The sequence below is a fragment of the Parasteatoda tepidariorum genome, chromosome 9 (genome assembly GCF_982258835.1).
Source record: "Parasteatoda tepidariorum strain Cologne lab strain chromosome 9, Ptep-v5.0, whole genome shotgun sequence".
NCBI lineage: Eukaryota > Metazoa > Arthropoda > Arachnida > Araneae > Theridiidae > Parasteatoda > Parasteatoda tepidariorum.
The window spans coordinates 85,131,454-85,156,385 of record NC_141763.1 but is presented as its reverse complement, the minus strand read 5'-3'; the positions used below and the strand labels follow the sequence as shown (position 1 = coordinate 85,156,385).

The 24,932-nt window shown below is 27.6% G+C and overlaps 1 protein-coding gene across 2 annotated transcripts in view; it reads left to right on the top strand.

Moving 5' to 3' along the window:
- LOC107451782 (putative G protein-coupled receptor AH9.1) overlaps positions 1-24,932 on the top strand; it is an 89,024-nt gene that overhangs the window by 6,562 nt on the left and 57,530 nt on the right. The window contains exon 1 of one of the 2 annotated variants that reach the window (XM_016067991.4): positions 17,227-17,334. The exons of the other annotated variant lie outside the window; for it this stretch is intronic. The gene's annotated coding sequence lies outside the window, so the exon portion shown is untranslated. Of the gene's footprint in view, positions 1-17,226; positions 17,335-24,932 lie in introns of those variants that run through there. 2 annotated transcript variants of the gene reach the window in all.

Genomic DNA, 24,932 nt, shown 5'->3' with positions numbered 1-24,932 from the left:
AACCAAATTATACAATATTAAAACTTTTCATTTCCTAATATTTTGTAACGGTGTACAAATTGCAGCTGCTTACAGGAAATTAGGGTACACATCTTTTAACTCCCAACAACCACCATGAGTATGAGTTCGAGATATTTCATCAAGGTAGGCAGCACAAGTATTAAAATTTCTTCCATCTCTGCCATGAAATAAGGTAGAAAACCCATCCCAACACTTTGTTATGTGCTGCACTACTTCCTAACGCACCTCTCGAGTAATAACTTGAGTAAAGTATAATATATATGCTGTAGTTCGTAAAAGGCAAGCTCCGTCACCAATACCTACATCAGTTTTCTTGCACTTTGACTCTAGGGTGTAAGAGCCTGTTGGGTGGTCAACAGAATGTAAAACCCTCAAACAGCTTTTGAACACCCTTTACGCCAGCAAACCTCACTTCTCACGTAAAGTATCCTCAATGGGTTAGAATCATGGTTTTGAATACCCTTGAAGTTGGAATAACTATGGACAATTCTCGAGGTTTTCCTTCTTATGTAGCCAGACTAGGTTCATAATGTTGTTGGATTAGTTCCATAAGAAAGTCCACCACGTGGGGTAGTTTGTACTACAACTTGAACCTGGGGATCCCTCGTCTCCTAGGTTGGGTTTAAAATTTCAAGGCTACGGAGTTGAACATTGATAGCCGTAAACTCAAAATTGGGTTCTATACTTTTCAACACTAGTTATAACATAATATATAATAATTACGTCAAATCACGCTGACTTTGGGAATAGACTTCCGTCTCTCCATTAGGGGAGACAAATTCGAATCTCAGCGATGTCTGTTCCATGCGAATTCATCCTTCAGTTCACCTTTCCCAGTTCATATAAAATATCCTCAGTGATAGATGGCTTATGGGTTATAACCCATTGCCATCTTTCTAATCGTGGGATATGAATAACGCAAATGCGGGTTAGTTCCATCGAAACGTCAATTATGTAGGCCAGTTTGTCCCAATACTTGATCCAGGAGTTCCCTTGTCTTCTACATTGGTGTCAAAATTATAAACCACGGAGTTAGGCAATGAAATTAAAAACTGTTCAAGGCCTGTTGCAAAATAAAATAGAACCATTGCTTCAAACAATGGCTGCAGAAGCCTCGATGGATGAATGAGTGGGACAGCTATTTTGCTGGAAGAGAAATGTGAATTCCACGAAATATTACCATGGAGTGCGGGAGAGTGAAATTGTCCAGTAAGCCCACGCACAGAGTTCATTTTTCCAATTGTATGAATTAAGGCCAATACATTTGGCCTAAATCCCCTAGTTCTAGACCTTCACACCTTTTGAATGAGTTTCTCCATTTGAATGAGTGTCCAAACATTTGTGACCAGGCAGCACACAATTTATGTAATAAATACTATATTAAAGACTATCCTCAAACGCATTATCTCGGATAGGATGCATTATGACCATCTTGCGATAAATATCGAACATGATTGTCAACTTACGATAAATATCAAATATGCGATGATTGTCAACTAGATAACATCGCAATCATTATCGACCCTGATAAATATCGAATGCTATAACACCGTGTTAGTTTGATCAATAGTAAGTTTAACAGGTTTCAATGGAAATTTATTGGGAGGGCTAGTAATTTATCTCTGGGCAATGGAAATATTGACCAATGTTAAAAAGTAAAATTGGAAAAATATCGATATTTCCGAGTCATATATGGCGACATTAAAATTCTGATATCTTGCACACGTTATTGCTGTCGGAGTACTTTTGAAAAATCCAAGATCAAAGAGTTTTTTTTTTTTTTAAAAAAAGCTGACCTGTTCTGATGTGGCTACTCAGGAAACTTTCATTCCGATTTTGATCATTTTTTTATAAATAAACATAAATTTTGTTTTTGTTAATTTTTAATTATCTCTTTGTGAAAAAAGTTTATATAAATTTAAATATTAATTTTGCTAACAATTTTAAATTAAATGAAACTATTTCTTTCCGAATAATTTGAATAGAGAAAAGATATATTTAGTATTATACTCCAAATTTGTAATTTTGACTAAATTATGCTGAAAGTAAATTTTCAGTTTTTTTCTCTTTAATTTTGATTATTCAACAAAATCCCTTTATAAAGTTACATATGAAAAAGTTAAGTCATGAGGTTCCTCTTATTATTATTCTTGATACCATTTCCTAGCAAACTGAGTAGAACAGATTGAGCATTAATATTATCATTAATGTTAACGTTAATGTTTCTGTAATGTTACATTAATGTTTCATTAATTTTTCATTAATGTTAACGTTAATATTTCATTAATGCTACATTAACTTTTCATTAAAATTTGAATTATGTTAATCTAAATGTTTCATTATAGCCCTATTAATGTTTCATTAATATTTCAGCAATGCTTATAAATATCAATATCAATGTTTTTCCTTAATGTACATTAATATCAATTATTTATCAATGCTCTTTAACATTTATATTTTATCATTAATATCAATATTAATGAACACGAATATTTTTTTGCATTTTTATTTGAGATTTTTTAAATTGTTTTATTTTTGTATTTTATTAGAATAATTATATAATAAATTTGATGCAGATTATTGTTAATTTATGATCTGCGAACAAAGGCAGCTGTAATGAGTATATGTTCATGTAAAGTTCTTTTGCAATTGTGCAATTTGGTCTCGTTGAACTACTTATAAAGAATTTAAATTTCTCTTGGAATATTTAAGAAACACTTTAATTTGGTAAACGCATGGTTTATAGCAGAAGTTTAGGTATTTCTTTAATGTTATGCATAAATGTACACGAAAAATAAGCTTTTAATTTCAAGTTATTTTTCTAAATATAATTTTTTTTATCGTTAGAGATTAATTAAGATAGGTTTTATTTCATTTTAATATTTTATATTCATGTATAAAAATCTTTTTTTTTAAGCACAGAGTATTTTTTTTATGTATTTAAGTGTATTTTTAATTTTAAATTTCATTTATTTATTTATTTAGGAAACTAAAGATCAAATACTTTTTAGAGAATTTTAAAAAACAAATTTCGATTTTTAAATTTCTTCTCTTTTTTAATAAATATTATTAAAAATGTAGTTAGATAAAAAAATAAGTAGAGAATTTATGTTTTTTGTCCTTTATTTCCTTAATATTTCTGAAAAATAGTTTGGTTTAGTAAAAAAAAGAAAGGAAAAGAAAGATAATTTCACCGCAGGAAAAGAACTCAACCATCCTGCATTTAAAACATTTCTTATTTTCGAAATCCCATTTCAAAGAAGGAAAAAAAAACACAAATAAAATCATTATTTTACAGTTTAGTTGAGTTATGTTATTGCTTTAACGTTGAATTGTATCAATAAAATGCAAGCTTTTTCTAAAAAAATACATTAAAAAGAAATAAGTATCAATATTTCATAAGTTTCTTATCATATTTCAAGACCCAAGGGGAAGAAATTTTATATTTTTAGTCCCTTTTGTGTTTTGTTTTTATTCCTTATTTATGAATCAGTACACCAGATTATAGTAAATTTTGTTTACTTAATTTTGAACATTTTTCCGTTCTCTGCCAGCATAAAAACATAAAAATACTAAAGTACGCATTTTTATGCTTTTTATTCTAACTATGCATAAAACAAAATTTGCAAACTAGTTACCTTTATAAAATTAACTTTATTTTCGTTCCAATAAACAAGATAAATTGGTATTTTCTAAGCCTCGCATTATTAAATGATGCGCAATTTTGTTTTCAAATCATTTATTGAAATAGTTTAGTTCGTTTGTTACTGCTCTATTTCTTTTTAAACAATATTTACATTATTTATGTTGGGTTTTACATAACTTGAAAAAATAAAACAATATATAGAAATATTTGTGTAGTTATAGTTGAGTTATCAGTACTTATTTCAACACTTTTGAGTAAAGTGCATCGAATTCATTTAGCATATTTTTTTCAATTTAATTTATCTTTTTTATTGCCATAGAAACATAAGAAAAATACAATTATTTTCTTAAAACATTTTCATTGCCTTTTATGCGAAATAAAAAAAAAAACTGTAAGAACTGATAAATGAAAAAAGAAGTAGAGAGGTATAATTTTTGTATAGGATTCTTTAATCAGAAGATAGTATAATGCATTTCCATTAAAAAGTAAATGTCATGAATATCCATTACGAATATCAATTAAGATTTTTTTTAATTCCGAAATATGTAAAATGCCCAAAATATGGAGTACAACAATATCATATTAGAAAAATAGGCCCATTTTTGAGAATGTCATGATTGTGTAAAATGCCTGAAATATGGAATTTTGCAACATAACGTTTTGTAAAAAATTATTTATTTTTGAGAATTTCATGATTATATAAAATACCACAAATATGGAGCAATGCAGTACCATATTAGAAAGAAAAAGGCATTTTGTGACTGTCATGATAATGTAAAATGTCAGAAATATGAAGTAACGCACAATATCATATTGAAAAAAAGGCTTAGTTCTGTAAAGTTTAGGATAACTTTTGAAACTTTAATATCTTTGAAAATTTTAAATTATAAAAAATGAAGTTTGAAAGTTTGGCAACATTAAAATGTTTTGTTTTGATTTTACTAACTGGAGAATATTAATAATAATAAAACGATAATTATGGCTAGAATGAGAAAAAGAATTATGAAAAAGTTTGATTTTGAGTCAGTGTAGTGAGGTATTAACTGAAGCAGACACATACACGCATACATTCAGGGTGATTAAAGAAAGATGGGCTAAATTTTAGGAAGTGATTGTACACACCCAAGCAAACAATTTTTATCAAAGAATGCATGGTCGAAATCAAAGCACAAAGGTGCTGGGGCATTTGGAATGTTGTTTCATGCAAACGTGAAAGCTCCATTCCTGCTGCGAGTTATAATTTGCATGTTATGGGATGAAGAAGAACTGGTATGCAAATTTTCGTCCCGATTCTTAGAAAAAAGCTGCTGATTCAAGAATACAATGTCAATCGCGGTAGTAACGCATCTGAAGATGTTGCCCTTCTCTAATAAGGAAAAAGTCGATATGCATTTTGTTTATGGAGCTGCAAATGGAAATAGCTTAGAGGCTCAACGATTGCTCGGAGAACGATTTCCAAACAGGTGGTTGCCCAACAGAAAAACATTTCAGCGCTTGCACCGACAGTTGTGGGAGATGGGATCTTTTCTTTCAGCCTGGTTGGTTGCAGATCGTGCAAGGACAGACGGAATGGTGGAGGAAGCTATTTTGTTATGTTGGCTGATCAGTCAAGTACAAAAACACGAGCGGAGGCAATACACAAGAGGTACAATTACAGGTATCGCAATCCACAACATGGCAAATAGCGAAGGATGAACGCTTGGACCCTTATCATGTTCAACGAGTCCAGGGACTGACTCAAAGGAATTATCCTAGTCGTGTGCAATTTGTCCACTGGTTTCTGCAGAAGAACGCTGTAAATCCTGATTTTTTTGCAACTGTTCTTATCACGGATGAAGTTACCTTCACGCGAGATGGTGCATTTAACACGCACAATCAGTATGTATGGGCAGAAGTAAATCCACATGCCACTTATCCACATTCACATCAGCGACATTTTTTTTATCAATGTTTGGGCAGGAATAATCGACGGCCATTCACTCGGACCTTTTCTTCTGCCAGAACGCCTTGACGGGAAAAAATACCTCAAGTTTCTGCAGCAGGTGCTGCCAGACATGTTGAACGACGCTCCTCGACACATATGGTGGGTAATGTGGTTCGAACAGGATGGAGCACCAGCTCATTACGTACGAGAGGTGAGAAACTATCTGGGCGTAACCTTTCCAAACCAATGTTTCGTTTTGCTTCGTTGCTTATTTTTAATTAATTACGTAAAAAGGTTTAATCCTATAGTATTTATTTTTAAATTTATCTTTTCTTTTAAAGTATTGCCTTTAAAGCATGTATCACATCGAAATTTATAAAAGTGCTCCATTATTGAAATGTATTAATTTTTAAGTTCTTACATATTAAAGCATGCAAAGATTTTGCATTTTTCATTTTCTAAAACCTTTTTTGATCAAAATCTTCATTATTTGCTTTATCTTTGACGAGTAAAACATGACGAATAACATCGTTTTGATTCCGAATCGTTTGCCAATTATTATGTAATTCTAATTTGTACCAAACCAATGGATTGGGCTAGGTAGTGCTATAGCTTGGCCACCGTGCGCACCAGATCTTTCATGTCTGGATTTCTTTTTGTAGGGACAGCTGGAGGCTCTTTTGTATGAGATTCCCAATGAATCTGCAGAAGAACTTTTCGCCAAGCTTTCGACCGCTGCAGGGGAAGTTCGCGATATGCCTGGTGTGCTTCAGAATGTTCGCGAATATTATCTTTGCCGTTGTGCTGCGTGAATAGCCACTGCCGGCCACTTTTTTGAACACTTATCATAATCACATGCCATTAAATTTGCTTTTATAACCTAATTTCATCGCTCTTTGTGTGTTTTTGCCTTATATAAGAACATAACCTTTGACTCCCTTGAACAGTTTTCCTTTTGGTTTTCGACCATCCATTTATAATGCAAATTAATTAAAAGGATTATGAAAAAGTTTGATGTTTGTGCAATAAAGCATACATAAAAATCATGTATTATGACTTGGATAGCAAAAAGGAATTATGAAAAAAGTTTCATTTCGATGTTCGTAGAATAAAGCATAAACTACTGTTTATACATAATCCAGCATCGAGTTGCATAGCAAAAATACTTAAAATACAGTTATCCATTAATATTGTAATACACATATATCATAATCTAATGTTACATTACCATCAAAAAATTTTTTCTGAAGCTTAAAACTATTTTAAAATTCATTTTACATGCTCTAATGACTAATGCTTTTCTCAAAAGATTCACAGAAAAATTAACTATATATAAGTTTCGAACATGAATGCATTAAAGTTGTTTTATTTTCGCAAAGTTAGTACGTGTATTCATAAATTTAAATGATATTAATGAATTTTATTTCCTTAAGATATTCAGAATTTGAATTTTTTGAAATACGTTACAAAAGTTAAAATAACTTTGCAAAACTTTCTCAAGGTATATGATTTATTTAATAATTCAAAAAGTAATTTCGTACTTGTTTTTCAAAATTATACATAGCTTTCTGACTTAAATAGTAATAAGACACTTTTTTAAATATGTGTGTTTGCTTAAATAGAAATAGACTTGAACATTTTTAATTTTCTTCCTTACGAAACTAATATTTCATTTCATTTTGGAATTCTGTATAAAACATTATATATATTTTGATTTAAAAAGTAGAAAAAGTATAATACAACATATCATAAGATTATTGTCGTGCAAAAGTTTGAAAACTTTTATCTGCAAATGTATTAGAAATTTAAGTATCAATACTGATTAACTAAGATTAAATACAAATAATGCAAATTAATTAAGTAAAGTTAAGACTCACAGTTTTCTTTGAAGTGAAAAGACGGTAATTAGACTCTGAGTTTCTGTGAAAGTTCATTCTTTCATTAAAAACAGGAGTTTCAATTTGACTATGCATCAATATTTCTGTTCTCGATGTAACATGTTTTTGGAGAGAAAAAAACATATAACTGAAAATGAAGCACTAGGATAAATATTTCAGTAATCAGAAACTAATTAATCCGCATTTATTTTCATTACTTACTATGAACTCACATCTGGCAATGTCACGATACGAATTTTAATACAAAATCCGTAACAAATAATAACGACTTTTTTTAATGAATATTTAAATGATTTTAACTTTCAGTGATATCAACTCATGATAGAGTTTAAGAAAAAAAACATTTTAAGATAAATATGGGAGTTGACTGTATGGGAAACAGGCTGAATGGGAAATATACAGCCTGAATAATTTCAAAGTAAATATTTTTTTATTTGCATCACAAATTTTTGGTTACATTTAGAAAGTATTCTTATTAATATTATTATGTACTTCAAAAATTCAGGTTTGAATACTTTTTTTCAAAATACTATGCAAATAAAGTTTATTTATTAGAAGAATATATAATTAAATAATTTTCGGTCTTATACACTGCGCAATAAATATAAATGTTTGGAAACTATTGTGTAACTACTGTGATGTCATCTCTAAATACCGAAAATTTTTTGTTCACGTTAGAGTCTTTTAAACAAACCTAACTTAAAGCTGGGGATCATGAAGGCGAACAGACTCATTGATCTAATCTGATTCATGTAAGGACCTTTTAAAGAAACCTAACATAAAGTCATGAGGGTGAACAGATTAATGGATCTAATCTGATTCATGTAAGGACCTTTTAAACAAACCTGGCATAAAGCTGGGGATCATGAGGGTGAACAGACTCATTTATCTAATCTGATTCATATTAGAAGAAAAATAAGGAAGTTTAAGAGTTATTGGATAGCAGAAGACACATGAAAGGTATTTCCTTTTCGAAAAAAATGACAAGTGTCAATCATGAGTGTTACTAAATGAAATAAAGATAAAATAAAGGAATAGAGAAAAAACTGTGTGATAAATCTAATTAATGCACTCAAATATCTACAGCGGTCATATTAACCACAAATGGATGATCCAGTTAAATCGTCATTTTATGCACTCATTTAATATTCTAATAAAATTTAACTTTACTGCTTTTGAAGGTCTCAAAACGATAGAAAAAGTCACGAAATTCAAGTAAGCTGGCATAATTATTTTCTGACTTAGCGCAGCTCAAAGTTGATTAAAGGTCAAAATAACAGCGATGGTCATTCTAGTATTAAAGTTTAAATAAAAAAATTTAAATGTGATCTATACCATGTGTTTTGTAACTAAACTACTATCATATGTTTTTATTACATAGAGTGACATGTGACAAGGGGATAAAAGGTATGGGGAAGTGTGATACTTTATGATAACGTGAGAAAGCTGATTAAAAGTATTGAAAAAAAAGTATGATGTCATTTATGGGCAACCCCTCTGCCTTTAATATGAAAAATATATCACTATTTCTTTAATATCGAACTAGTATTTGTCTATTTCTTTAAACTTGTTATTCTTATATTTAATCTGTTTCTTTTAATCAATAAAGAAAAAATTCTTTTAAAAATGTAGTCATGCGCTATGATTGTAAAAGATAAAGTTGTCGATGTCAACCTTTTATTACTGATGAAATGGAAAACTAATTTGCGTCACATTTCAAACTAAGGAAGTAAAGTGACAGAAATAGTTTAATTTAAAAGAATCACCTTCAAAAGAATCATCGCAAAAAAAGCAATTTATTTCAAAGCGAAAGTAACAAGTTCTTTTTTTTTCCTAACAGATAATTTTTCCTTCATTTTCAAAAAAAAAAAATCCACTTCTTTTTACATCATTTAAAAACTAAGTATATGGCTCTAATACTAAGAAAAGGAAAAATCCTTTTTAGATATTTTTCTTGATACTTAGTTAAAAAGAGAAGGAAAAAAATAAAAAAATTTTTTTTATATATATTTAAAAATAAACAAAAGTTTCAATGAAAAAACATTTAAAAAAAGTTACAGGACTGATACAAGTTATAACAAGTCAAAAATACAAATGATTTATTTTTCAGAGCTTAAAAGAATCAGTAAATACTTTTTATAATGAAGTTAGGCAGAGACTATTTAAATTTTTATTTCAAATCAGTGATTTAAATGATTTGACTTAAATGATTTGAATAAATGATTTGAATAAGTAATAAGTGACTCAAAGTGAAGTGACTTAAGTGATTTGAATAAGTAATTCTAACTCACTTAGGCTGTAAAAAGAAAATCGGTAGAAATAACTGCAAAAAGCAATGACAGCATTTTACCATTTCCATTTTACCTTATTTTTATTCACAATATTTATTTAATTTTAGTGAAACAGTAATTATTACCTAAAAAATTACGGCATATCACATTTTTGTTAAGTAAACTTCTACTGTGAATATGGGTTTCATTTGATTTCAAGACATTTATTCAAAACATTGTCTTATACTTTTTAAATTAGTGATTTTAATTAATTTATGTAAATCAGACGAGCAGTTTCATTTCGCTTTTATTATTATACTGACTTCCATTCAAAACACTATTCACTAACACTAAATGATCAAACGTGCACTATTTAAATTAGTAATTCAAATTTATTTATGTTAATCAGGCAAGTAATTGTAATTCTCTTTTATTATTATACTATTTTCCATTCACTCATTCAAAACATTGTCTTGTACTACTCAAATAAGTGATTTAAATTTATTTATGTTATTCAATCAAGAAAATTTAATTTGCTTTTTTTATTGTAATAGTTTATTCTGTGTCATTTAATTTAGTAAGTTTTAAGACTCTTTAGACTCTAAGGCCCTTACATCATTGCTAACTAAATAATTTTAAATATCAAAATCGAAGATATAAACGATTTAGTTACATAATTGCGAGGAAATAAAAATTAAATAAATAACGAAATATATTTCCCTTTTGAGATTTTAAAATTCAGAAATTTTTTAAACCATTTTAACCAAATTTAATATATTATTCTTTTTGTAAATTGCGTAGATCAAGATGACCGTATTTCACAATTAAAAAGTAATGTAGTTTACAATTTATCAGAATTTGCGACTAAACTGTACCTTACAATTTAAACCATATATATCAGATCGGTTTCTTTGGTAAACTATTGATATCTTTTTTCTGAGATTAGTTCTTGACAGAACTATGTTGAAATCCACTTACTGTATTTGATATTTGTCTCATAGCTACTTAGTAAAAAAATTCGTGTAAAATTACAGTAAAAAGTGCCGCCACTAAGGGTACCAACATTTTTTACCGTTAAATCTATTACTGCCAAGACATGTTACGAGACAAAAAAATCTGATATACTATAATTTTTTACTGTTTAGTTACTGTAAAATTACGGTAAAATGAATTTAATGGATGATGTACCAGACTTTAGGTATTTCATATCATAATTTGATCCTGAATTATTTTCATTACAGATTACTGGAAATATATCTGTTCGTCTCTTTACAAATCAACGGAATTTTATCGACTATATCGACTTTTGACTGAACTATTGGTACTAAATCTAACTATTGGTACTAAAATTGGTAATTTATACTGAGAATGACTTTATCTCATATTTAAACATTTAGATAGACAAATATATAATATTTAGAAAATAAAATAGTTGTTTAAGCTAGGAACGAAATTTGTTGTTTTTGATTTCGTAAATTAAATTATTATTTTATGCGCCTATTAACTTACATATTTTAAGTGCATTTACTTTAAATGATAAAGAATACTTTTTATAAACATTTGAATATTGGAAAATCATTCTCTAAATCATATTTCTTTTTATTTGACACACTAATCATTAAAATAATTTTCTCCGTCATACTTATGATTTCGTAAAAATATTTAATATAGATGGTTTCAACCAGAAAAAAATAACGAAATTCTCTAGAAAAAACTCAGTTTATTCTATTTAGACTATTTTAATATTATTTATCACTTCAGTAAATAATATTAAAATAGTTTAAAATAATAGCTACTTATTACGAAATTTTATAACTTAGCTCCATCCTGTAATTACAAAGCTTTCAAGCATAATATATCTATATCTATATATCTATATATATATATATATATATATATATATATATATATATATATATATATATATATATATCTATATATATATATATATATACATATATATATATATATATATATATATATATATATATATATATATATATATATATATATATATATATATATATATATATATATATATATATATATATATATATATATATATATATATATATATATATATATATATATATATATATATATACATATATATATATATATATATATATATATATATATATATATATATATATATATATATATATATATATATATATATAAATGCATTAATTAAGTTTTCAGATAGATAAGCAAGTTCTTTTGAGTTACAGCTTCCAAACAATACTTTCAGTTCGAATATACAAACTCTGCTGGAAATGTTAACGGCTGCTTTCTGGAATTGACGTTAAAATTCTCACGTCGCCTTTCAAAACAAGAGTTTCTGACGTGCCATAAAGTCGATGCCCATAGCTGCATGTTGAAGAATAAAGAGCTTTGCAGCACGTCATTGTGCCTTTTGAAGAAATATTTGGAAAACTGGATTTCTAACGTCCTTAAATTATTTATGTATTCTTTAAATTCTAGTAAATAAGAAATATTTATACGGAACGAAGCGTATAATTTAGCAATGAAAAAACTTTGAGATTTTAAATAAGCTAAAAAGAAATAAACTGGAACACATGAATTTCATAAAATTCAAAATATAATTGAATTTTAAATTGCAAATTACACATACATTTAGTGACACATATTTGGATTGAATGAAGCACTCAATTGTAAATTATTATTTTATTTGCTTAAAAGTTATATGCGGAAAGAAATTGAACACATAATTTAGTTTAAATAAAAACCGTAATTTCAAATTTAAATAATTAGTAACTAAATTAATTAGCATAATTGATTAATTGAATTAGTCTAATAAGTATTAATTATTAATAGTTTTATTAATTACTTAATTTAATTAATTTAATAAAAATGTATAATTTAGCTATTAAAAACTTAAAAAGTTTAAATAAACTAAAAAGAAACAAACTTGAATACATGAATTTCATTAAATTCAAAATATAATTGAATTTTCAACTGCAAATTACACGTTTAGTGACACGAATTTGGATTGAATTTGGATTTGGATGAACTCTATTTCGAATTATTAGTTTATTTGTTTAGAAATTATATCCTATCCAGAAGGTTCTCTTTAATTTAAACAAATCTTTCAAAAAAAATATTTTTCGAAAGATTTTATTTTTATATGAAGATTATAAAGGTTTTGCAAGCTATTTAAATCATTAGCACATCATTAGTATAACGAAATAAATTATAGTTTGGTTAGGAAAAAGAAAACTTTTGGTACTTTGCATGTGCAGAAAGAAATTAAACACATAATTTGGTTTTTAAATTAAGAGTGTAATTTAAAATTTAAATAATTTGAATACCATAATTAATTAATTAATTACCACGATTTCAAAGCATAATTACTGAAAAATATTTTGCTTGGTTTTAAAAATAATTATCTATTTAGTTAGTTATATTCTGTTCTAATATGCTATCGTCTCCTTTGAAAAAATCGCTTCGAAATTTAAGTTTCTAACATTATAAAGTATTTACACAAGTAGTGAAATCTTATTTCTTATAAATAAAAAAATAAATTGTAACTAACTAAATGCATAGTTAAGTTTAAAGAAAAATTTTAAATTACAGTTTATACAGTTAGTTTTAAAAAATCTTTTAACAGTCAACAGAAAAGATGAAACTAATTAAACTATGTTCAAATAAAAACAAAATTTCAATTCAGTACTCAATTGAAAATGCTTTTATTTCTTAAAAATTATGCTTAAAATTTTAACAGGCTAAATTTGTTTGAAGCCTATCTATATAATTAAACTCCTATCTTAACATAAGTTTATTGGTTATACTAGTTTGTTAAGCATGCATTTACAGAAAAAAAAAACAATTTTTAAATTTTAATTGTAAAGTGAAAAACAAAACCTTTTTAGCTTTTGTTTGCTAATTCTCAATTACGAACATCATGCTACACTAAATTAAGGACAGTAGAGCTAGAATGCTTTTTTAGAACTTGGTTTAGACAATAACTCTTTTTTTCCTAAAACTATGATTTGAAATAGTTTAATTACGTTTCTGAAACATCTTATAAAAAAACAAACAAATAAGTATGGTTTAAAATCCTTAAGCTCCATAACGTGGTTGTCTGTATGCAAAAAATATAAGCACAAGCTATTTAAAGTGTTCAAGTAATTTTTGCTGTGTGAATTTAGGATAAATTGCAATTTGCGTCGCAGACACTTTCAAATTTCTAAGAAATACTTCAAATAAAATTGCTTTGACAAAAATATTTCCCTTTTTGTACAAGCAAGCTGGTCAGATGGTCGAGCAGTTGGAGTGCCTAACTCGAAACTAATGGTCGAGGGTTCGATCCCGGATCATGGAAGTTTCCCTCTGTGTAGTCCTCTGTTATGAATATGTGAATGTAGTCCACCCTATGAACGGGTATATGTGGCAATGTGTCGTGAGTAATGTTACTCGCCTCCGTGACTATGATTCACAGGTGCCCTCCGAGTAACGTTAAAAAGTAACATTTCCGCCATCTTCCAAGGCAAATGAAGAGGGCTTCAGAGGAAGGTGCCTGCCGTTAAAAGGAAAAATATATAAATCAACTATAAATAAATGAATAAAAGGAATTAGAAAATTCAAAGGCTTTAAATAGTTACTTTCAAAACAAATTTTAAATGTTTGACTTATCTGACTAAATGTTTAACTTTATCTAATGTTTAACTTATCTGACTAAAAAGAAAACTTTTGACATTTTACATGTACAGAAAGAAATTAAACACATAATTTGGTTTTTGAATCAATGGGTCAATGAATTATAATATAAACTGTTAAGTTTGAAATATCATGAAACATTTTAGCAATCATAACATCTTAGATTTTTCTGGATATCTAACTTTTAAAACGTTTTTATTTACTTTAAATTATAATTGAGTTTATTTACGATTAAATAGGAAAATAAATTCCAATTATTCGCAGAAAAATACTTTTCAAATACTTTCCTGCCAACTTTTATTATTTTGAATGACGTTAATTCGATTTCATTCAGATTAGATATTTTTGGTTTCAACATCATTTTGAATACTATATGAAATTTAGAATTATGCCTATTTAAATCTACTTAACATTTTCGATAAATTTACTTTTTTTAACTAACCAAGTGCTTAATATTAAGTCCCATGGTCAAAAGTTTATTGACCTCAACCATACTTTCTTTTTATTTTGAAACTTTTATCATTTTTGAAACATTGCTGTTTAACTTTTGTGATTGCCTTCAATTCTCTATCACAGAATGTCAAGCTCTTATATATTGACTTCATTTATAATAAAAGTAAATTGCATAAGTAATTTATGAGAGTAATTGAATAATAGAAATAAGTTTTTGCTTTCCTTTTTAAAAAACAAAAACATAAGTTTTCTAAAGAATAAATGCCGCGAACCTATATTTTAGTGAGAAATACAAAACAAAGAAAAGTAATCTAGAAAATTTCTAATAAGAAAGTTTAGATTAAAAGCACTGAAACTAGTTTCATTACCTGATAAAACTTAAATTTTTTTTCTAAGAATTGCTTTTGAACTTTTCTTATTTCTTCCGTCAGTCAAATAGGTTTTCATGTGTTTAATTTCGTTTTCTTTGTTAGCGACTTAAGTTTAATAAAATAATAATAAAATTTAAACGTATCGCAAATTAATAGCCAAGAAATATCAAAACAAATTCTTTCAAATTATTGGTGAAGAAGACGGGATTGAAAATGTTAAATATGATTTGTCATATGAGAATTGAAGGTGTTTCTGATGATCTTGTTTCAACTTTTTAAGAATACTACTCAACCCCACTGCACTCAATAATATTTTTCATTTATATATTAATGAATATGTTTCATGAATATGTTTCATTAATATGTTTCATAGTTATGTTTCATTAACATGGTTTACTAATAATATGATTCATATATGATTTAAATTTTGTGAAATACAGATTAATATAATTGGGTTAAGCAATTTGAATAACCCTGCACGTTATATTACATACTTAAAAGTCATTATACACAATATCTATGGGTTTTGTATTAGTCATTCTGCAAAATGAGCAGGCAATGCTTAAAATTTTAAACATACCATATATCGCTGATTAATTTTAGACATTCTACGATTATTACAATCGGAATTCTGTGAAAAATCCCGAATTAATTTACGCTATATCGTTACGTTAATCAGATCCATTTTACCGTAAAATATTATACCGTTTTTTTACAGTAATATTTATTTAATTAGAATGATTCAGTGATTTTACGATAAGTATTATTGTAAAAATTACGGTATATCAGAGTTTTTGTTCCATAACATGTTCCAGTAAAAATTGATTTCATGGTAAAAAATACCGTCATCTTGACAGTCCGTAATTTGATTCGTAATTTTTTGCAGCGTAGATTAGGTACTTTGACGTTACAAGAGGATTCTCATTCATATTAATATAAACTTGCAAGCTGAAAAGAAACAGAATGGTGATTTTAATTCACTCTATTATAAAGAACATTGATTAAAGCTTTCACATTTAAAGGTATTAATTAATGAATATCCCTTCGATTTATAATGAAATTGCGTTGAACTCTTTGAATAACCTTGCATATTATATTACAAACTTTAACGAGTCTTTGTACACAATATCTGTGGTTTTGGTATTAGTCATTCTCTAAAATGCGTTGGCATTGCTTAAAATTTTGACTATACCATATTTCGCTAATTAATTTTAGATTACGACTACTTCAGAGCAAAACCTTCCGGATCAAATTACGGTATATCGTTAATGTTATCGTAAATATTATCGTATTTTCTGCAGTAATATTTATTTAATTAGAATGATTTGATGCTTTTACGGTAAGAAAATTTACCGTAAAAACATCAAATCTTTATGGTAAAAAGCACCTGAGTACCCGTAAGTTGATCCGAATTTTTTTTACAGTGTAGATGGCGTAAAATACACAATACTTTACAAGCAGATTCTCATTTAAATTAGTTTAAGCTTGTAAATTGAAAAAAACCTGAATGCTAGTTTTAATTCACTCTATTCTAATTATATGAACAAAAGCTTTTACACTTAAAGGCATTATTTAATGATTATCCAATTCGATTCAATATATATATATATATATATATATATATATATATATATATATATATATATATATATATATATATATATATATTATGTCATATTTTTTTTGCTAAGTAATAAAATCAAATTCTCAGTTTTAAATATTTTTATTTCATATGCTTTGCTTTATTTATGCGTGTTTAATGTAATGCCTCAATGACAGACAGATGAGCTGAGTCTGTTTCATTGGTACTCCATCAAACTTCTCTAGTCTGCGTTCGCGTTGCACTATCGCCCATCCCCATGAATGAAGGTGTCTAAAGATTGCGCACTATTTTGATAAAGAACTATTCTTGTTAATGCGCATGCGCAAGGGAAGCCCAAGAGCGGGATGCTACTTCTTTCCAACGGAGGATGTATTCAATCTTTACAGGTGAAGGAAGAAAGCATCGTTCTTCTTTCCACTGAGACCGGCATGTGATTTCAACAAATACATGTTCTACAATTTTCGTGAAGTAAGCTCAATTAAATATTCTTTATTGCAAAATTGATATTGCAAATTGATATTGATTAATTTAATCTATAGAAGTTAGCATATATGGCAACGTTACTTTTAAAAAGTAACGAGTAAAAGTACAAGTATTTTTAAAAAAAGTATCGAGTAAAAAGTAAAAAGTTCTTATTTTAAAAAGTAACGAGTAAAAAGTACAAGTAAAAGTACAAGTACTAAACAAAAAAAGTAACGATTTAAAAGTACATTTCTAGGAAATCGAAAATTCAAAGTAACCTAAAATTTTATTTAATAATATTCTTATGTTCTTCAATGGTTTTGCAAAATTGGTTTTATTTATTTAATTATTTTTAATTTTGAAAGTTATGGACATTAATTTATTTTTAAATTCGGAGGAATATTATAATATAATTTTATGATATAATCGTATAATATAATTTTAAAATCAAATATAATTTTAATATGAAACTTTTTATGGATTTGCACGAAAAAGAAATTTTATCTATTGATTTTAATTTTTAATTTATTATCTTTATTTATTTAAATTACCATTGATTTAAAATTGTTTTGCTCGATAGAAACGCGTTTTAAAAGCACAAACATAAACAAAGCAAACACGAGGTTTCAGATAGCTTTGTGATCTTTGAGCTAATAAAAAATAATTGAATGTGCATCAGTATAAGTTGAAACAGAACAGTCTACAGTTTTATTTGTAACAATGGCTAATGCTGAAGTCATGCGAGAAAATCATTTTCCGAACATTTCTGCCAAACGGAATAATTAAAATTTGTAAACGAATTTTAGTATCTGCGGCTAAATTAATACCTTCGAGTGTTCAAGAGTTAAAATAGTAATTATAATAGTTTTCAGTAGCACAAATAGTTCCGAAGTTCTTAGAGATTTGACTGGGCGTTGTTTGACAAGGTCGGGCATAAACATAATTTTAGTAAAAAGTGTACTAGGTAAAAATGTATTTAGTAAAAAATGTATTAAGACAAAAATGTATTATTAGTGAGTCCAAAAAGAAAATTGAAAAACGTAGTAACAAAATCCAAATTTTTTTTTATTTAAAATGTATTGAACAAATGCATAAAACTCGAAAATGAATGAAAATAACTTCTAAATTAATATTTTTGTTCATTTTGCAAAATAATTGCATTTTGACAGCATTTTTTTTCTTTTAATTTTTTTTTTCTTTTAGAAAGCTTACCGAGTTTTAGGAAAAAGTAACGATTTCATTCAACATTTCCGTTACAAATACTTGTACTTTTTCCCAAAAAAAGTAACGAAAGTTCAAGTAAAAGTACTAAATTTAAAAAGTAACGAAGTACAAGTAAAAGTACGTACTTTTTACTTGTACCGGCGGTACAAGTAACGAAAGTAAAAGTACTGCCATATATGGTAGTTAGTTTTTTTTCAATATTTTTTTTAAAATTCGTCCCTTTAATATTTGTTTCTTCATTTAGAAAAAGAGAAATAGCGATTTGTCTGGCTCATAATTAGTTAAAATTCTGTCAAATTAGCTGAAAAATTTAAATCCCTATATAATGTTGCATTTTATTTGATATATATTTTTTAATTGTAAAAGAGAAGCTAGTTATTCTTATTGATATTCTTTATTGTTACCTTGCATAGTTTACTTAATTCAGAAACAGCAATGGAGAACATCAGACCTTTACAAGTCCTCCAACTTTAAGCTGGACGTCTTTCCAGCTACTTAAGATTTAAGAATTATAAGAAATTATAAGAATATTATATTATTAGACATTACTTTCATTACAAATAATGAAATGAGAAATTTGCAATTGCCAATTTTGCTTGTTTAGTTGTTAATTTCTTGGCCTGAAAATATTTAAAAAAAACTTTCAATTATTACCAATGATTGAATGAATAATTTTTCTGAGTAATTTTAAGAAAATAATCATTGTTTTTAGAAAGAAAAAAGCGAAATTCTCGTTAATGAAACCAAAATATATTACCTGATTAACCTAACAACTCACTGCTAGACTTTAAATTTTTGAATTTTTTTAGAAACAGGGACAATTTTCTATTTTACAATCTTTGCTATGATATATATACGGTATTTGAGCCATTCATTTGGTAATATTTCCTCTCATATTTTAACTGTTTACTGAAACAATTTTTGTATTTAAAATTATAATTTGTATTACCCCACATTCAATGAAAAATATAGAACTAAAAAATAAATTTAATCGAATGAATGGTTCGTATGCCACTCGCTAAGATACCATGAAAAAATGTCCATATCTTAGCGCGTTTACAAGATTTTATTGCATATTTTAAAATCATATATTACCATGCATTAATTTTACCAAAATCTTTACCAAAGCTCTTCGATAATTGTCAAGTAAAATTGTATAATTTTATTGTATTTGCTTTCAAATTTATGAGTGTCACATCGAAATTTATAAAAGTGTTCTGTAAAACTGGATTAATTTTCAAGATCACAAATCTCTTTTCATGTTAGCGTATGGAAAGAATTCACATTTTTCATATTCTAAAGCCTTTTTTGATCAAAAATCTTCATTATTTACTAATCTTTGGCTAACAAAATATGACGAATAACGTCTTTTCGATTCCAAATTTTTTGCTAATTAATATGTAATTCTTATTTGTGCCATGAATAAAAAGTATTTCATTTATTTTTAATTTTTTTTAAATAAATGAAATAAATTAAAAAATAATAGATACAGTTCTTGCATTATTTAAAATTATATAGTGGTAACACGTTTACTTGCATTCGATGCCACCTTGTTAACTTTCGATCTAATGCACAAAATTTCATGTACTAAGATGACATTTTAATAGCTCTAAGGTTTAAACATAAATATTCTAATTAATTCGCTTAAATGTTTTTTAAATTATGCTATCAGATCTAAATCGTATTTATTTTGTCTGAAAGAATACGTTTTAGACGCATTTTATTTCTGAACCTCCAGCGGTATTTGATTGCTGCAAACTAGAAAATATAGTCCCAAGAGCTTAGAAAGGAAATTTGCTGAAAAACTGAAAGTCTAGATCCCTTTTATTAATGTTATTTTCTCTTTTTTTATTTATTTATTTTCTTCGGATAAACGTGTTTTATAAATTGGGAAAAAGCATGGTCAAAACTACTAGAATACGGCGAAATTTAATGCATTTCTGGTTTCATGAGAACACCAAAAAACTACGTAATTTTTATCGAAATGCTTTGGTTATGATTTTTTAGTTAAATTAATAATAAAATATAATTTTCTAATATGTGATAAAATTTGGTAATTTTATCATGATACCTTGTATCATAGTGTATCGTAGAATGGAAAATATAATCGTCTTTTCTACAAGCTTCGAACATTTAATGTCTAGTAATGGATGGCAGTTGGCTATTTTTAGTAAACGCATCTACAAATTTCTTAAAAAACTCAATTATTTAAATGATTCTAGTTTAACGAAGAAAGTACTTAACTGGAGCAAGTCGTACATCTGAATAAAGTAATTGTAAAAGCGACAACAAAACTGCAACAATATTCTATTTCGTATTAAGAGGGAGAATAGTCCTAAAGGATGATGTTAAAATTATAGACAAAAGATGTATTTCTGTTTTGAAAATCTATTTTCTTAGAGAAATCTCAATTTGAAATTACTGGCTTAGACGCTTTAATAGACATTTATTATGAACGTACATATTCAGATTTAATACATTAGACATTTAAAAAACTGACAATCGTTGAAAAGATTTTCTTAATTTTTTTTTTGTTGCATTAAATTTTATTATTAAGCTTCTTCTATCTCAGATACAATTAAAGAGTACCCTTCAATTTAAATATTAAAAACACTCTAAAAAAGTTTCCAAAAATTAAGCAAAAATGTATCAAAACGGCTTCAAACCAAAAAATAGGAAATTAGTACGCATTGGCATATTGTTTCAATTTTGAATATATGGAGTTTTCAGATTCAGTTATTATATGTTTCAGAGCTATTTTGATACATTCTTACTCAATTTTGAGAAAACCGTTTTTACAGTAAATAACAATGAATGATTTCTACAAAAATGAGTGATATGATTTTTAATTATTTAATTTTTAGTACCGAAAAATACAACATAAGTTAATGTAGTAATTTTCGGCAATTACATAGTTTAAATACATTTTCTGAAGCACATTTATTTTGGGAACATCTCTTTACTCTAACATAGTAGGAAAAAATTCATTACAGAATTATTTGAAACTTTTTATATGGGTTTTGTATAATATTGGCTATATTGTAAATTGAAAGTTAAAGTTTAAGAGTGAATATATTATTTTTATCAAGCTTTAACCAGTTAAGAAAGTGTAAATAAACAATTTTGTCAAGGAATTCCAAAAGAAATGTGGTCATCGTTTGCGAAACAGCGTATGCACATGATACATTTATTTTTAATTTTTTTCCAAAATTTAAATAAGGTTTGTTAAATTTCATGCAGTTTAAAAAGTAAAAACCATCACAATTTTTTTGGCTTTCATTATTAAGAGAAATAAGTTTGGTAATGTTTCCCTCTGCCCCTGAAAGGGATAGCTACGAATATTTGATATTTTGTTCAAAATATAAATATTGAATAATATATTTGGTAATATTTAACTACATAAATATTTTTAAAAAAAAATTAAAGCACAGCCAATCATGTAATTGATCTAGAAAAAAAATCATTTGTTGCTTGACCATAACAATTTGGTGTAGAACTGTTAAAGAAACTCACCTTCTCAAGTTTCATTTATAGCCAGCACTGAAACAAGAATTATTTGACCAGGCTTTTATATACTCTCCTTAACACTTTAAAAGTTAATGTCGGCCTAATCCTTCAAAGTTTTAACGCAAATAAAATTTTGCATTTGCGAGCTAGGACAAAGCTATCATTGAGAAAAGGTATACAGTAAATGCTAAAATATAAGATTGTCGCTAGTCTTTTTTCAATCTTTAAGGGAACAAGAACGGCATACTAATATTTCCCCGAAGTTTAAAAAATAGATTATTAGTCAAATAGACAATTAGTAGTTAGTCAGTCTTAGACAATGTAGATAATTAGTCAATCTTTCTATGCCAACTAAATGAAAAAGAAAATACAACGTTCACAGAGTAGTTGCCTGTACCTGGATATGTATTTGTGACGGCCAAAGCCCGAATTCGGCCACTTCGTGAATTGGCCAAGAACGCTGTAAATTGGCTGACCAATGTCCGATCTTTTCTTGATTTCGGGAATTGGCCGGATATAATTACATTTATTCGATATTTTATTACTTACTGACGATAGATTACATTTATTCGATGATATAATTACATTTATTCGATATTTTAATACTTACTGACGATAGATTATAAGATAAATACCGGGCAAATGCATACCGGGCAGTGGCATTGAACCTTAAAAAATCATCAGTCTAGGATATACCGGGCAAATGTATATCGGACAAAAGCATACCGGGCAGTGGCACTGAACCTTAAAAAACATCAGTGTAGGATATACCGGGCAAATGTATACCGGGCAGTGGCACTGAACTAGACCTTTGGTAAATGTCCGAAATATGTACTAGGTCTAGTTAAGTGCCACTGCCCGGTATGCATTTGCCCGAGCATTCTTGAATGAACACATCGCGTTTTGGCCGGAAATTCGTGGCCACTTCGCGAAATGGCCGGCCAAAGTGCGAAATAATTGATCGTTTCAATTATTTCGCATTTCGGCCGTGACATATATATATGTATATATATATACATATATTAAATTGCGCCTAACGTACCTACCTAACGTAACCTACCTAACGTTACACCTAACGTAAATAAAATCAATATCTTATTTTTAGCTTTCACTTTCAGTAAAAGCTAAAAAAAAGATTCTTTATGTCGAGTTCTTTGCATTTAATCTTTAATGAAGCAAGCTAATATTTATACTAAGTTTATAAAAATATTAATTAATCAGCCTTACTATGCCAACTAAATGTAAATAAAAATACTGCGTTTGCCGTTAGGTTGCCTGCTATCTGGGTATATATGAATATGAACAGAGTAAGCATTTTAAGTGATTCTTCACCTTCATATTAAATTTTCGATGCTCTGTGTCTCTGAACTTCTTGAAGTAGAAGTAATAATATACCCTGGATATCGCGAAAATCGAAACGAACTCAACCTAACGTAAATAAAATCAATATCTTTCTGAAAAACTCAGCACTCGGAAAAATTTTCATTCAACTTTTTTTTAATATATTTCTTCAGAATATTAGAATTTAATATGGATTGCAGGAAATATCAGTTTAGACATGAGTCCATTTTATTTCAAATAACCACCATAAGGTAGGTTTCACGTTGAAAAATATTTCCTTAATGTAATGGTAAGAAAAATATCCGATGAACATTATTTTTCATAAAAGCATTGACATTTACTTTTTTTAAAAGAACAAAAACATTTTAAACTGAATGCTGAAAACTGAATGCTCAAATTACACGGAACGTTCTTCGTTTTTGACGAAACCATTTTTTTTAATATACTTCGATCAAAATTTTCTTCGTTTCTTATGAACCATTTTACAATATTATTTATTGTGCAAATTACATTAAAATTCTAGTATAACTAAATCAATTTTACATTACAAATTTGATCCCCCATAAAACATCACCCATGTAACCAAATCCACTGTGTAACGTATATTAGGATTAAGCCAAAATTATTATCACATACTTTTACATTTGTCAGATAAAGAGATTTATTAAATGATTTAGAATAAACGATCAGCTTCAGGCGCAATGTGGTGCATGTAAAAATTTTATATAACATATCAGCAACCTGTTTGGTAAGTTAACATATTAAATTTTGGCTAAAAGCTCACTAATTTTGTTCACTAATTTGAACTAATAACTTAAAATTTTAATGTTATTTTTAGAATTGTTTTCGGAGAAAAATTATTTATGTTAACAAATCGGATCTTAATGCATACCATGAGAGGAATGTTGGGACGAAAGAAGAGTAAAAAAACACGATTCTTTTAGTACATATGCAAGTGAATAATTTCAAGTGAATAATTTATGCCAAACTGTGGATACATAATACTAAATTACTGAAGTTATGGTAAATGGTACTAGCACACTATGTACTTGTATTTTTTATCGTGAGCATTCACAAAAGCTGATCTAGCTTAGTTTTAAAACAATAAGATTTACTGTAATATCACAGAATCACAATAATTTAATAATTAGTGCAGTGAAACTTACGGTATGAAATCTTACGGTAAAAGTGGGATTTCGTGGTTAAATGGATTTTTTGAAGCTTCATTCAAGGAACCAGTACTTTTTACCATGATTTTATCTAGAAATTCGTATTGTGACGAAACAATAGCTATTATTGTGAGGCAATCATTGACACTGGTGAGCAGGAGCGAACAGGAGCCTATCCTCCTAGCATGATATAGAAATAATTTAGCTATTTTCTATTGAGTAAGGTACAATTTGTAATACCAAAACCATTTACATATTGATTACAAACTTTCAATTATTATTGTTTTTTTACTATCAAATATGTATTTTTGAGACGCTAGTGTTATTAGAGTTGGAAGATTAGAGTACGCAATAAATAAGTAT